This window comes from Molothrus ater, chromosome Z (assembly GCF_012460135.2).
Source record: "Molothrus ater isolate BHLD 08-10-18 breed brown headed cowbird chromosome Z, BPBGC_Mater_1.1, whole genome shotgun sequence".
Taxonomy (NCBI): Eukaryota; Metazoa; Chordata; class Aves; order Passeriformes; family Icteridae; genus Molothrus; species Molothrus ater.
The window spans coordinates 64,335,433-64,347,961 of NC_050511.2; the positions used below are offsets into that span (position 1 = coordinate 64,335,433).

Genomic DNA, 12,529 nt, shown 5'->3' on the forward strand with positions numbered 1-12,529 from the left:
ACATGGCACAGGGCACTCTGTCCATGAAATGGTGGGGTAATAAACACCCAAAAAAGCTTCTGCAAGGTATCTTGGCAACTGAGGAATTAAATTCCATTGATCCACAGATAAAAATTATGTTGGCATGATTTACTCTAGCTTGTGGGTGCTATTTTTTTTTTTTTTCAATTTTACACTTAAGGCATATTGACAAGAACATGCCACACACTTGTGGGAAGCCAGGAGTCTGTGCTCATTTGCAGGAGAGTAACTCCTGGGTTACTTTTTTCTTTGCCTTGCCAAATAGGAATTTAGCTGGAATGTAGTTGGGGTGGCACCATTCTCAGTTATAGAAACACATCTGTGAGTTGGAGGCAAATCCGAGAAAGCACAAGCTCCTCTCCTTGTGTTCTGAGTGCCTAAGGGAGTTTGTTGAGGACAAGGTCCTGTTGGATACCGAGTTCAGTATCCTGGTAGCTCCCAGGTGGACAGGGCCATGGATAGCTTTAGGGTTCAGGACAGCACCACCGTGCAGCAGCCTTGAAGTCCTGCCCGGTGCCCTGCGTGGGGCATGGGAAGGTGCACGCCAGCACTGCCAACGCCTGGACCAGGACCTGCATCCCACTCCACTGTCACCCCTCTGCTCCAGGCTGCAGGGCTCCTCCAACCCAGGGTATCCGGGGATTCTGGAGCACCAACACGGCTGCGGGTCACTCAGACCGCATCCCTCTGCCCCCGATGCGGTCCTGCTGCCGTGATGCCGGCGAAGTCCCTGGGGCATCGTGCTCCCCGCGGCGGGACCGGGGCAGGGGCAAAAGGGACAGAGAGATGTCCGGCTGCCCCCGGCGTCCGCCGGGCGAGGGCACGGAGCGATGTTCCCGCACGCCGGACCCTGCTCCAGCCCAGAGGGAGGGGACAGCCCCAGGGAAGGGGCCAAGCTGGGGAATCGCGGCGGCTCTGGGGGTCCCGCTCCCCCTCCCCTCCCTTCCGCCCGCCCCTCCTGGCCGGCCCCTGTCCCCTCCCTCCGCCCCGCCGCCGGGCGGGGGCTGGAGCCGGGTCCGGTGCCCGGGAAAGCAGAGGAGGAGCCGCGGAGGGAGGGAGCGGAGCTTGTTCTCCTGCGGGCAGCATTGCGGGCAATCCAGGCGGGAAGGGGACGAGCAGGACGAGGAAGCAGGCGGCGCAGGGAGGGAGTCCCGGAGCCGGCCCTCCCCGCCGCGGCGGAGGGCGGACCACGATGCCCGCCCGGCGAGCGCTGCCCGCCCGCCCTCCCGGAGACCGCCGCCCGTAGCGGAGCCGCCGCGCCGCGGGGTGAGCGGGGGATGCCCCTGCTGGAACCGGGACCGGCGGGGGCTGCGGGGGGCGAGGCGAGGCGAGGCGGCGGCTTCCTCGCGCCGTGCTGCAGAGCGGGCCGGGATGCGGGATGCGGGATGCGGGATGAGGTGGGTCGGTGTCGGGGATGGCGGGAGCGGCGCGGGGGCATCGCCGCTTTTCCCGTGGCAGGTGCTGGGTGGCCCCTCCCCGTCCTTTCCCTCGGGATTCCTCCCGGGAACACCCCCGAGAAGCCCTCCCGGGTAAGGGTTCCGCCGCCGGGGCCGTGCGGGTGGGCTGCGGTTCGGGAGGAGGTTGCGGCGGCAGCAGCAGGGCGTGATGGACGCCCCGCATGCGGGGAGAGATGCTTTGGAGCAGAGATGCTAAAATGTCACCGTGTGCGATGTCCCTGTCAGGTCTGGATGCTTTGAGAGACCCCTGACAGGCGGTGTTTTTGCATCTCAGCAAAACCTCCGTGGTAGGGAGAGGAGGGAAATGCAGGCGTTTTGATCAGCTGTCAATGACAGCTTGCAGGTAGAGAGATGAGATTTCCAAGCTCTAAGGTTGTGCAGTAGCTCTCTGGCTCCTTGTGGGTGAGTACTTGAGAAATAAACGTGTCAGAGTAACAGCGCTCGTCCTGCATGCAGTGTGGTCTTTTGTGGGGCTTGAAGGCACCCGGGACAGAGCAGGGACCCCAGCAGAAATCCCCCTACTGAAAACGAGGGGGGTATGGTTAGAAAAAACAGAGATCAAGGCTCTGTGCACAGATTTCTGCCTGCTCCTACTTGGGCACAAGACGGAGCATTTTTTAAAACCTCTCGTTCTTGTACAATGGGGGTTTTGTGCTTGCTTTGGGAAGGAAGGTTTCCATAGGAGTTGCTGCAGAAGGGGTTACCTCTGGGGCTGAGGCTGCTGAGTGTGATTCCCCTCAGCCTTCACATTTCAGGATCCTGTTTAATCTGAGCACATTGCTGTGGACCTCCCTCTCTTTTAAATCATCTCTGTCTCTCTCAGGTCTGAGTTTTAGGTTGGCTGTTTCTAAAAATAAAGACTGGTAAGACCTTAGGGGAAATCCTTTATGTATTTGTCTACAGGTAACTGAATATACTGTACAGGATGAGAATCTGCTTCCAAGGCTTGACATAGGGGAGGAAAAAGAACAAAATTTACATCAATTGAGGAACTGTCAAGCACTGGGAGCTATGACAACAGCTCCTTACTACCTTCCCATATTTATTTGTATTCCTTCCTTTCATTGTTGGCTCTCACATGGCATATTTCAATGTTGGCTTTTGCCCACTCTGGGTGAAAAACCAGTGATGCTGAAAAAGATAACTAAACCAACATGTATGAGCAAGGATGATATCAAGTGGCATTTTTCCTTTGATACGGTGGATGTGAACTTGTTTCATATGTACATTATGCATATGTAGAATTACTACAAAAATCTGATGAGAACCATGCTGGCTGTTGGTGTTTATTAGGCTATTTCAACACTCAATAAAGATAATATATTTTTTTCTGATTAATGAAATATCAGAGGAGAGAAGGAACTTGTGGAGAGCCATATCCTTAATTTCTCAGTCATGTAGTCACATCTGCTCAGTTGCAGAACCTTTTGCTTGGTCTGTAATTGGAGACATTTTGTCTGGGTTGAGAGAGTTCAGTAGCTGAAGAAGGAGACTTTTGAATTTTCAGTTGATTTTTTATCTATTACTCTACCTCAATTTTCTTTCACCGCTTTGGTTGTCTTTTTTTTTTTTCTTTGCTCACTCTTCCCTGCCTCTTTGTTCAATGGTAGGAGTCTACCTACTTGTACTTTGTGTGCTTTTAAAATTGGCAGACATATCTATAATTATTACTTCCATCAGATAGTATGTTGAACTGATTAGCCTACTTTCTTGTGCTCTAGTTTTTCTTCTTAATACTTTCTGCAGCCACAAAAATATTGCAGTTGTGTGGATAATACAACAGCATGGAGGACATGTGTTTTCCTAATTGTGTTCACGAGGAGCTAATGTGAGTATCACTTTGGGATTTTAGTATGGAATTGTCACTTATTGTGGCACTAGACCCTCAAGATATGCAAACTTCTCTAATGGAAAACAGCTACATATCATCAGTGATTAAAAGAAACATTTATTTTATCCACTAATGCCGTCCCATGTGTACTGGGTGAAGTTATGGTGAAAGAAACTTTTTCAGTTGGTGATTCTTCAAGAGTAAGATCTGCCTTCAAGATTATTTTCCTCCATCTTTGTTTCCTCACAATAAAGGCAGAACAAAGATAAATTCTGTAGTGCTGATGCCAGAAGACAGATGTGCCTGTCTTTTCACTCTATCCTGGTTTGTGCCCAGCAAGCCTGTGATACATGGTCAGTTCTCCACTAGTTTTCACACAAGGGTGCTGAAATCAGCTGTGCCACCTTGCTCTGAGTGTCTGAAACCAGAATGCTTGTTTCTGAGGAAGTCAGTAAGTGAGGACACCCCAGATTATGACTTCTTTTGAAATCTTTGCTGTGTTTTAGACCTCATTGCTTCCCAGGTGAGGTTCTCATGTGAGTTAAACCAGTGTTTGGCAGCTGGGAGGTGAGCTCTCCAGAGCCTGCTGCATGGTGTCTGCTGCATGGTGGCTCTGCCTGGGTGTAAGTGATGCTCTGTGCTTTCACAGACCCTGCAGAAATGCCACACTCTTCAGATAGCCCAGCCTGATGTTGCTTTGAATTCTTCAGACTTAGCCCTGTACCATCACAGGGCATTTTTTAAATGGTTTGGTTTGGTTTGGGTTTGTTTTTTTTTTGTTTAGTTTTTAATCTTACCACTGAAAAGACTGGGTGCTAACATCAATTTGGAAACACAGTTGTTTTCTGAAGAACACCTAAAGCTCTTGGAGTTTTTATAGATAGATGTTTGGATGGAGCATAAACACAGAAATAATGACCAGCATCTTTATTGCCATTAGTGTGCAAAGTTGGTGCTGCAGCTTGTTCACATATTCTCTCTTCCCTATTAAGGTGTTGTTTGCTAGGTTTGCATATCCAGAGTGAAACTTGCTTTTCAGTGGTGCTTTTCAGAAATGCTTGCTTGGCAGCAGCTGAGAGACCCATTGTGAGGGGCATTATTGTTCACGATGCATGTCCTGATTTTGAAAATCTCATGCTTTTGTAAAAATTGTGCTACCATCACTGTCTATTGGATGGACATGGGGCTGAAAAGGAGAGGCTACAGAATCTGACTTCTACTATCTACTCTGTGTAATTGTTATCTGGGTTGTTAGACATGGGGTCAGCATTCATCTGTTTTCTCCCTTTTTGCAGAACTGCTTTATTGGTATCCTGTACCTGTCAAAACAGAGCTGAATAGCTGTCCCATGTTGTAAACAATGAGATGTCTTTACAAAAGCATTGTACTGACAGGATAGGGGGGAATGACTTCAAACTGAAACAGGGTAGGTTTAATTAGATTTTAGAAGAAAAAACCTTTACTCTGAGGGTGGGGAGGCACTGGAACAGGTTGCCCAGAGTTGTGGATGCCTCATACCTGGAAGTGTTCAAGGCCACTGAGCAATCTGGTCTACTGGAAGGCGTCCCTTCTCAGGGCAGAAGGGTTGCAAGTAGATGGTGTTTAAAGGTCCCTTTAAACCCTATGATTCTGTGAATCACATGTAACAGTGATGGGGCAATTCCACACAGTCCTAGGGAATGGAGGGTAGTAGCATCATTCCTGTAGTTGACTTGTTGCACTACTTTTTCCCTAATAAGCAAGTGGATCAACGTCTGTCCAACCTCTTGAAGTACAAGATAACTTTCCTTACCCAAGTGGGTTTTCTATATTTTATTTCAAAAGGGTGGAGCTTCATTAGTGCAGGGTTCAGGACATCCCACAAGAGCATGTGGAATGTGTTGTGGAGCTGCCATACTTTCTGGTTATAGTGAAGTTGTATGGGATTGATCAAGGACATAATTAATCAAAAGGGAGTGGCCACAGGTAGAGGAGTGGGGACAGAATGGGCTCATATGTATAAGACAGTGTTTTGATCCATTTTCCTGAAGGATTTGAGCTGTATTATTCTTGTGTCTTAACCAAAACAAGAATTATCTTTGAGAGATCCATGTGCAAAAACATGCTGATCATTGATTTAACATCTCCTCTAGGGATCTCAGGACCAGCATAAACTGTAAAGTCATGCCACTCATTGCCAAATAACAGAAGTGTGTCTGCTAGATAGAGGCTTAAAGTTAGCTTGTCTTCCTTTGCTGTTGAAGTAGGGTTTATGCTTTTCTTGTTTTGAGCGTGTCAGTGTTGTTCATGACCATACACTGTGCCACACTGCCACACATCCTCTACTCCTTTAAGCCATTTGTTTAAATAGCCTTGACAATACATGCCTTCTTTGACTTCATTTTCTTTTTGCTGTGCTCTAGCAAGTGGAAGGCTGATCCTTTGCTCAGAAAAGATATCCAACGGAGAAGCAACATTTATCATTAATGGCTCATGCTGTTGAGGACAAAGAGGTTTTACAGAAATCATGGCAAATGCCTGTGAGACACCAACTCTCTTAATAACTCTAAGTCCACTGTTAAAATCTCAGAAGGTGGAACTGATTTTGAAATTGAACTCTGTACAATTGCAAAATCTAGCTTCATTCCTGTCTGAGGACAGATGATCTATAAGTCTCCGCAAACTTGTCTGAATCTCATGCCTGGCTGGCCCTGGCAGAGTTTTATGGGAGTGGACCTGAATGCCTCTTGGAGGTTGTCAAAGCTAACAGGTTTCTACAGAGGCTGAGGGTTGGACCCTCTTAGAAGAGCTGCTCTTTTGAGTAACTCAAACAGGAGCATGAGATTGCAGTGTGAAATTTCCACAGATGTTTGTTCTGCTGCTTTTTGCTGCTTAACTGAGGCTCCAGTTAATTCAGATCCTGCTTCACCATCCATCAGTTAAATTCTATCAGAAGGAGAGCAGGAGAAAAAAAAAATCCAACTTCGATGGAAATACATACACTGCAAGAGACATTTTTACCACATTTGTATTCTGCTCTGTGCTTCTGTCACCCACGCTTGTAAAATACTCAGTGACAACAAAATGAAGTACATTTAATTTCCAGAAATACAATAATTTATTGTATTTAGTGAGTAATTGCTGGTAGCTCTTCTATGGTAACTTGTTTTTCTGCTTGTTCCAGATTTTGTTACATTCCTTGTGCATGGAGGGAGACGTTTGGTAACATATGAACTGAAGAGAAACGAACCTATTTGTTCTTAATTAACTGAGATGTTTTGCAAGAAACTTGAAAAATATAACTTTGTATAATGCAGCTGGGATTTTTGGGGCATCCCAGGAGAATAAGTTATGGGAGAAAGGCAAAGTATTGGAAAAATGAAGAGTAGTTGTAAAAGGATGCCTTTTCTCCTCTAGAACACCTAAATCACTCTCTTTTGTGCTCAAAGCTTGCTTGTAATACTGATGAAATACACTCATTAACCTGTCAGAGGAACACTGTTGTGATGGCAATGCTGTATTTGGATAAATGAAGCCAGAAGAACAATTTAGAGTTCCCTCAGTTTGCACAGTCTTGTGAAGGAGTCTTGCCTCTCACAAACCTGCTGCACAAGCTCATTGTCTCCTGTGCTAGGAGCTCTCCTACCCCGTGATGTGCCACGGTCAGCAGGCAGACCTGAGCACAAGCAGGGCAAGAGCAGGACAGCCTACAGAATACAGGGCTGTGGGGTAACAGCCCTGCAGACGGCCCCCAAATGCCATTTGTGCCAAAGTGTCCCCAAATGTCTTTTGTTTCTTTGTAAGGACCATGCTCACAGATTACTCTGAGCACAACAGCGCTTTTGAACGAGACACCTGAGGATGTGTCTGCTATTCACTGTGCTGGGAATGCTGTTGATCAGCAGTGAAAACACATGTGTGTTGGACAGGAGAGTGTGCACATCACTTTGGTGTGACTTAGGGAGATGTCAAGTGGCTCAAACCTTTGCTACCTGTGGTTGTAATCCATCTTGGTGAAAAAGGGAACAGATTTTGAAGAACTGGGTGTGAAAAATTATTTGTTACTGGACCATTGTATCAACTGGAGTATTCAGGGATTTGAATTGCTGGTAGAATGGGCTCCACCTTAAAAAATACATGGTGATAGTGGGTATGTTTCTTAAAAGCAGGACCAGGTCAGGCAGAAGAAACAAGTCTCCAGCATTATACTTGGAACACTGCCCTGAGTCAAGGGAATTTCAGTTCTCCACAGTGCAAATGTAAGCCACAAACTGATGAAGGTTTCACATCCTTGCATCACTCACACAAACTGTTCTCAGTTATCCTGAGAATACAGTGAGTGCTATTTCAAAAGACATGAGAAGATATAACACAATTTGCCAGTCTTGAAAGCCATCACAAGCAGGTAGTGTCTTACAGCAGATCAAATACCAGAAAAATAAAGTGCCATTCAAGAAACACCCAGCTTCCACTGAGACCCTACAATTTGCTGGCTGCGCAGGCAATGTACTCTGAATGCAGAGATAGAATCATAAAGCCACTGAGGCTTGGAAAGGCCTGTAAGATCATCCATTCCAGCCATCAAGGGACGGAATGGCTGGCTTCATGGCTGCAGGCTGGTTTTCTGTGCTGATGAGCATCAGACAGAGGGCAGCCCTTTGGCACAGCCTGTGGTTTTGGGAAAACTAGAGGTGGGTCACGGGTTGTGGCCACCACGTTGCTCCTGTAAGGCTGCCAAAAGCACATGAGACAAATCATTCGTACATAATCCTTTCAGGCACTGCTGCAGCAGTGAGGGGAGAGAGGCCATTGCTTGTGTGGGGCTGTCACACACGGTACATCTGCTGCTGCCCTGGTGCACGCCCCACTGCGTGCAGCCAGTGACCCAAACACCACAGAAACAGCTCAGAAACGCGCAGGTACCTGAGGTTATATAAGGACAGCAGCACCTGTGAAAGGAAAACAAATGAGGGGTTTGGTGATACTCAGCTTGAGCTCTGTAGAGGAGCTGTGACAGCGATGCTGAGGTGGCTCGAGGCCACGTTAATCTGCCCTGCTGCCCATCCCAGGGGAGGTGTAATCCCCATCCACATCCCCATTCTCATCCTCATCCACATCCTCATCCCCCTGGACAGCCACAGGCTCAGCTCTCGGGGCTGGGGGAGCTCCTGGGCACCGCTTGTGTCCACTGACAGAGCACGCAAGGCACTTGCAGAATATTACTAATTCACAGGTGTTCAGGGAGAAAAGCTGTGCCTGGGCTGCAGGAGGTGACCTTTAAAGAGGAGCTGTTCGAGGACTTGTGTGGTTTGCATGAGTGAGGAAGAAATTTTGACTGGAAATGGTTGGTCTATGGCTTTGTTTCTCTTATTCAGGCAGTTTCCATAGCAAAATAAAATTCTGCAACATATAGATTTCTGCCAGAAACTACTCAGATTTGAAAAGTTTTGGCCCAAAATATTAAGCATTTCCTTTTTTTTTTTTTTTTTTTGGTACAGCTGTTTTTTGAAATCTTGTTTTATGTTTACTTAAAATTGCAAACATAAACTTATATATCACTTTGAATAACATTATTGGGGGTGATGGTTGTTTATTTTCTTTGTTTATTTCTGGTTGAGAGTGCAAGGGTTTATCTGTTTTTCTGTATGGTGTTAGTGGCATGAATTTCACAGAGAAGATTCTCCTTTTGACTTTGGAATCTAGAGAAGGGATGTGGAGCTTGAAGTAGGAAATCAAATTAAGGTTCTAGTGAAGGACCCCTATGTCTGCTAATTCTCTTTGTGTGTATATCTGTGTTCATTATTTGGATTTTTAGAGAGAATTTCGTGAGTCTGTGGTTCAGTGATGGAAATAACTAGGAGCTGGGAAGAAAATTATTTTCTGTTGACCAAAGCCATAATCTGTTTTTCTTGCTAACAGCAGAAAAATAGGGTGTCATTTCAGATATACTGAAATATTTTATTTGCTTTGTATCACTGTTTTATCTCTTCATGGTTTGAAGTTTCTTTGAGTAATTTCATTTACCCAGAATTCAATTTTGAAACTACCTGCTATATTTGACCAAAATTGTGTTCCCCAGCCCCTCTGCTGCTCTTTCCTTTGGCTTCAGCAGCCTCCTTAAGAGAACAGAAAGCACAGCTAGGGTTCCACAGAGCAGCAGTGGTGTGAACTGGGTGCATTGCTTTTATTCAGTATTACCTGAGGTCCCTCAGGAAGTGACTCATTTATGCCTACAGAAAAAGGACCACCAAAGGCAGATTTTCCTGCCACTCTTAACTGTTCTTGAAATAGAGGATTGAGACACTCTATTTTTTTTATAAAACTCATAACAATCTTGTTGCCTAAACATAATATCAGACCTCACTTCTAATTTCCATAGGAGTAATTAATAAGTTATTTACATGAAGAAATATTATTGTCAGTCTGAAGAAAGAGCAACAGAAAGAGACCCTGACTGGAATGGCAAAAAAAAAAAAAGCACAAATAACATCAATCTCATTGTTGTCCTGCTGTTTTTGTTCTCTAAATAAGACTATTTGGGTCAAGGAAATGGTATAGAAACTTGCTGACATTATTTTATTACCAATGGCTCCTTACCTCCTGGCATGGCAGTCTGTATTTTCCAGTACATAATGACCTGCAATTAATCTGCAGTCATTTATCCAATCAAATGCTCATGTCTTTGGAATCAACACCAGTGGGGTGCTCAAAGGAAAAACAAATCTCTTATGACATCAATTAATCCATTTCAAGAAGGAGCTCATTCTATAATGTCTTGCAGCCCAGCAGCCCTATAAGCATTCTTTCAGTGTTCAAAGATAATTTAATTATCAGATAACTGATGTTTGAAAAGAATTATTATCCATAGTTTTAATTAATAGTTGACATAAACTGTATTCCATCCTGAGTTAGACAAAGTTAAATTAGGGGTGGATGTTAGTACATCCCTGGTGATCTGGAGATAGGCCAAAAGTTGGAATATGTTGTTCATCACATGACTGAGATCTGTATTAGTCAGGTCCAGGATGACATCAACACCCTCATGGTCATTACACCCTGCTGAACTGTGAGGGCTTTGGAATGTTGGCTTTGGAATGATTTCGAATGTTGGCTTTGGAATGGTTTTGTTGCTGGTTGCCACACTCCTGGCAGCAGCTGAATGTCCACAATGTCCATGCCCTCCTAGGACAGCAGCTCCTGCCTCAGCTCAGCTGCCTGGTGCAGCATTGCAAAGGGAGAGTGGCATCCAAAGGGGAGAATATTCTGCTTTCCTCAGGGCAGTGTGGCAGTGGGGATGTTGATGATACTCATACAGGGACTGACTTTTTCATTGTAGACTTCGGCATTAGCAGCAAGGAAAATTCTGACAAAATTTGCATTTTTCTTCCATAAGCATTTTTAAAAATTCATTTCTGATACTAGAAATAGCTACTTGACTAGTGTTTTAGGACAGACTGTTTTTTGGGTTTCTTTCTTTAAGACTTCATTTTTATCACATATCACCTTGGCTAACATACAACCTTGTCTTCTTCAGTCATTTCTTATTGGGAAACTAACATCTTCATAGCACTTTCTTAATTTTGCCATCCTTTTATAATGGTAAGGCTTCATTTATCTTAAGAGGAATCACTCCCTTGGCTTCATTTATACACTGGAGACAATATCTGCTGCTGTCAGAGACTCAGACTGATGGATGTATCTCACAGTCATGAAAGATGACTTAATCTGGTCCAAAGTTATTCATGGGGTTCTTGGCTGAATAACTCAATGACATGGATTCACAGATCTAAAATGCACTCACTCACCTGAGAGCAGATGTTTGGTTGCATTATTCCTCTTGTGGGGAAGGAAAACTGGCTTCTAAGTGCAAGCAATGTGAGTTCCAAAGACAGGAGTACTTTAAAGAACTGTAATTTTCAAAAGAATAGAATGATTTGTTGAGTAAGAGGCTACTCATTTTTCTTTTGATATGTGTTTTCTGGTTTCAAAACTCCTGCTGAGGTCATGCTGATTCCTGGTTCCAAGATGTTTGCCCTGGTATAGAGGGCTAGCAAAACAGCTGTTCAGCTTTAAATCCCATTACACAGGTCTCATATTAAATTTTACGATGGAGGACAAACTTGATGTTTGCAATGATGTGAGGTGGAATGATTTTTAAAAAATATTACTGTATTGCGGAACAACAAAAAGCAATAATTTTAAAATTGCCAGTCCTCTTCCTTGTTATTCACAGTAGGGATCGATAGCCAATGCAAAATTCTGAGTGTTATTGCTTGTAGAATTCCATTTAGCTTGATGATCTTCAGCAGAAGCCAGTCAGTGATGCAGGTAATTTAAAAAAATAAATTTAAAGGGGAAAGTTATTTATTACTCTATTATAAAGCGTTCAACAAGGGAAAATAGAAATCAGGAATAAAATCTACACTGTTTTGTGAGAAGAGGTGAATGAGTCAGTTAATCAGGACAGAAGGAGCACAGTGAGAGCACTTTTTCAGTTAAAGCTCATCACAGGACAGAAGAGCACACTGAGATTTGTGCATCCTGTGCCCCAGTGAAATGGTAGTACCAATGCCTGTGTGGGTTTGGATTGGCATTGAATGGCTTCACAAGCACAGAGAGATGAGGGAGATCAGGACATCCAAGTCCTCCCACACTTCAGGCTAGCATGGGTTTTTTATGTGGTGTTTTGTCCCTTGTCATCTCCTCTGTCATCTTGTAATAGAAAAAAAAGCATTTTTCTCTCCTCTGTCCACACCCTTTGCCCTCAAGGCAGATGTGTGAGGTGTGCACTTCAGGACTCAAGCCAGTCACGTCCATTTCCTTCATCCTCCTAAACAGCATTTCATGTACCAGAACTTCCAGGTTTTTTCTGCTTTAAATGAATACTTCAATGTGGCTATCCAAGTTGTGCAGCTCTTTTGGGGTTTGTTTCCTTGCAGATACTCAGTGGCAAAGTGTCCAACAGCCTGGCTGCCAAGCATCAAGTCCTTTTCAGGTTTGTTCCCAGCTTGGCTACCAGAAGAGTCTGGTGTTCTCTGACCGTGCAGCTTGGATATTCAGCCTTCCAGCCTTGGCCTTCCTTAGTACACTGGCCTTCTCAGTCCTAGTTTACCTTTGTCTCTTACCGTTTTGGTTTCATCTACCTGTGATGGTGACAGAAGAGGGAAGCTGAAACTTCCTCCATCACTGCATCATGTGAGAAAAGTGAACTGAGATTACTGGGAAATATTAGTTAAGGCAT

General features: G+C 44.8%; 1 protein-coding gene across 2 annotated transcripts in view; it reads left to right on the plus strand.

Annotated features, from left to right (window-relative positions):
* Positions 1–1,038: 1,038 nt before the first annotated feature.
* Positions 1,039–12,529, plus strand: part of PLPPR1 (phospholipid phosphatase related 1) — a 120,358-nt gene continuing 108,867 nt past the window's right edge. For both annotated transcript variants that reach the window (XM_036403377.2, XM_036403375.2), the window contains exon 1: positions 1,039–1,287. The gene's annotated coding sequence lies outside the window, so the exon portion shown is untranslated. The remainder of the gene's footprint in view (positions 1,288–12,529) is intronic.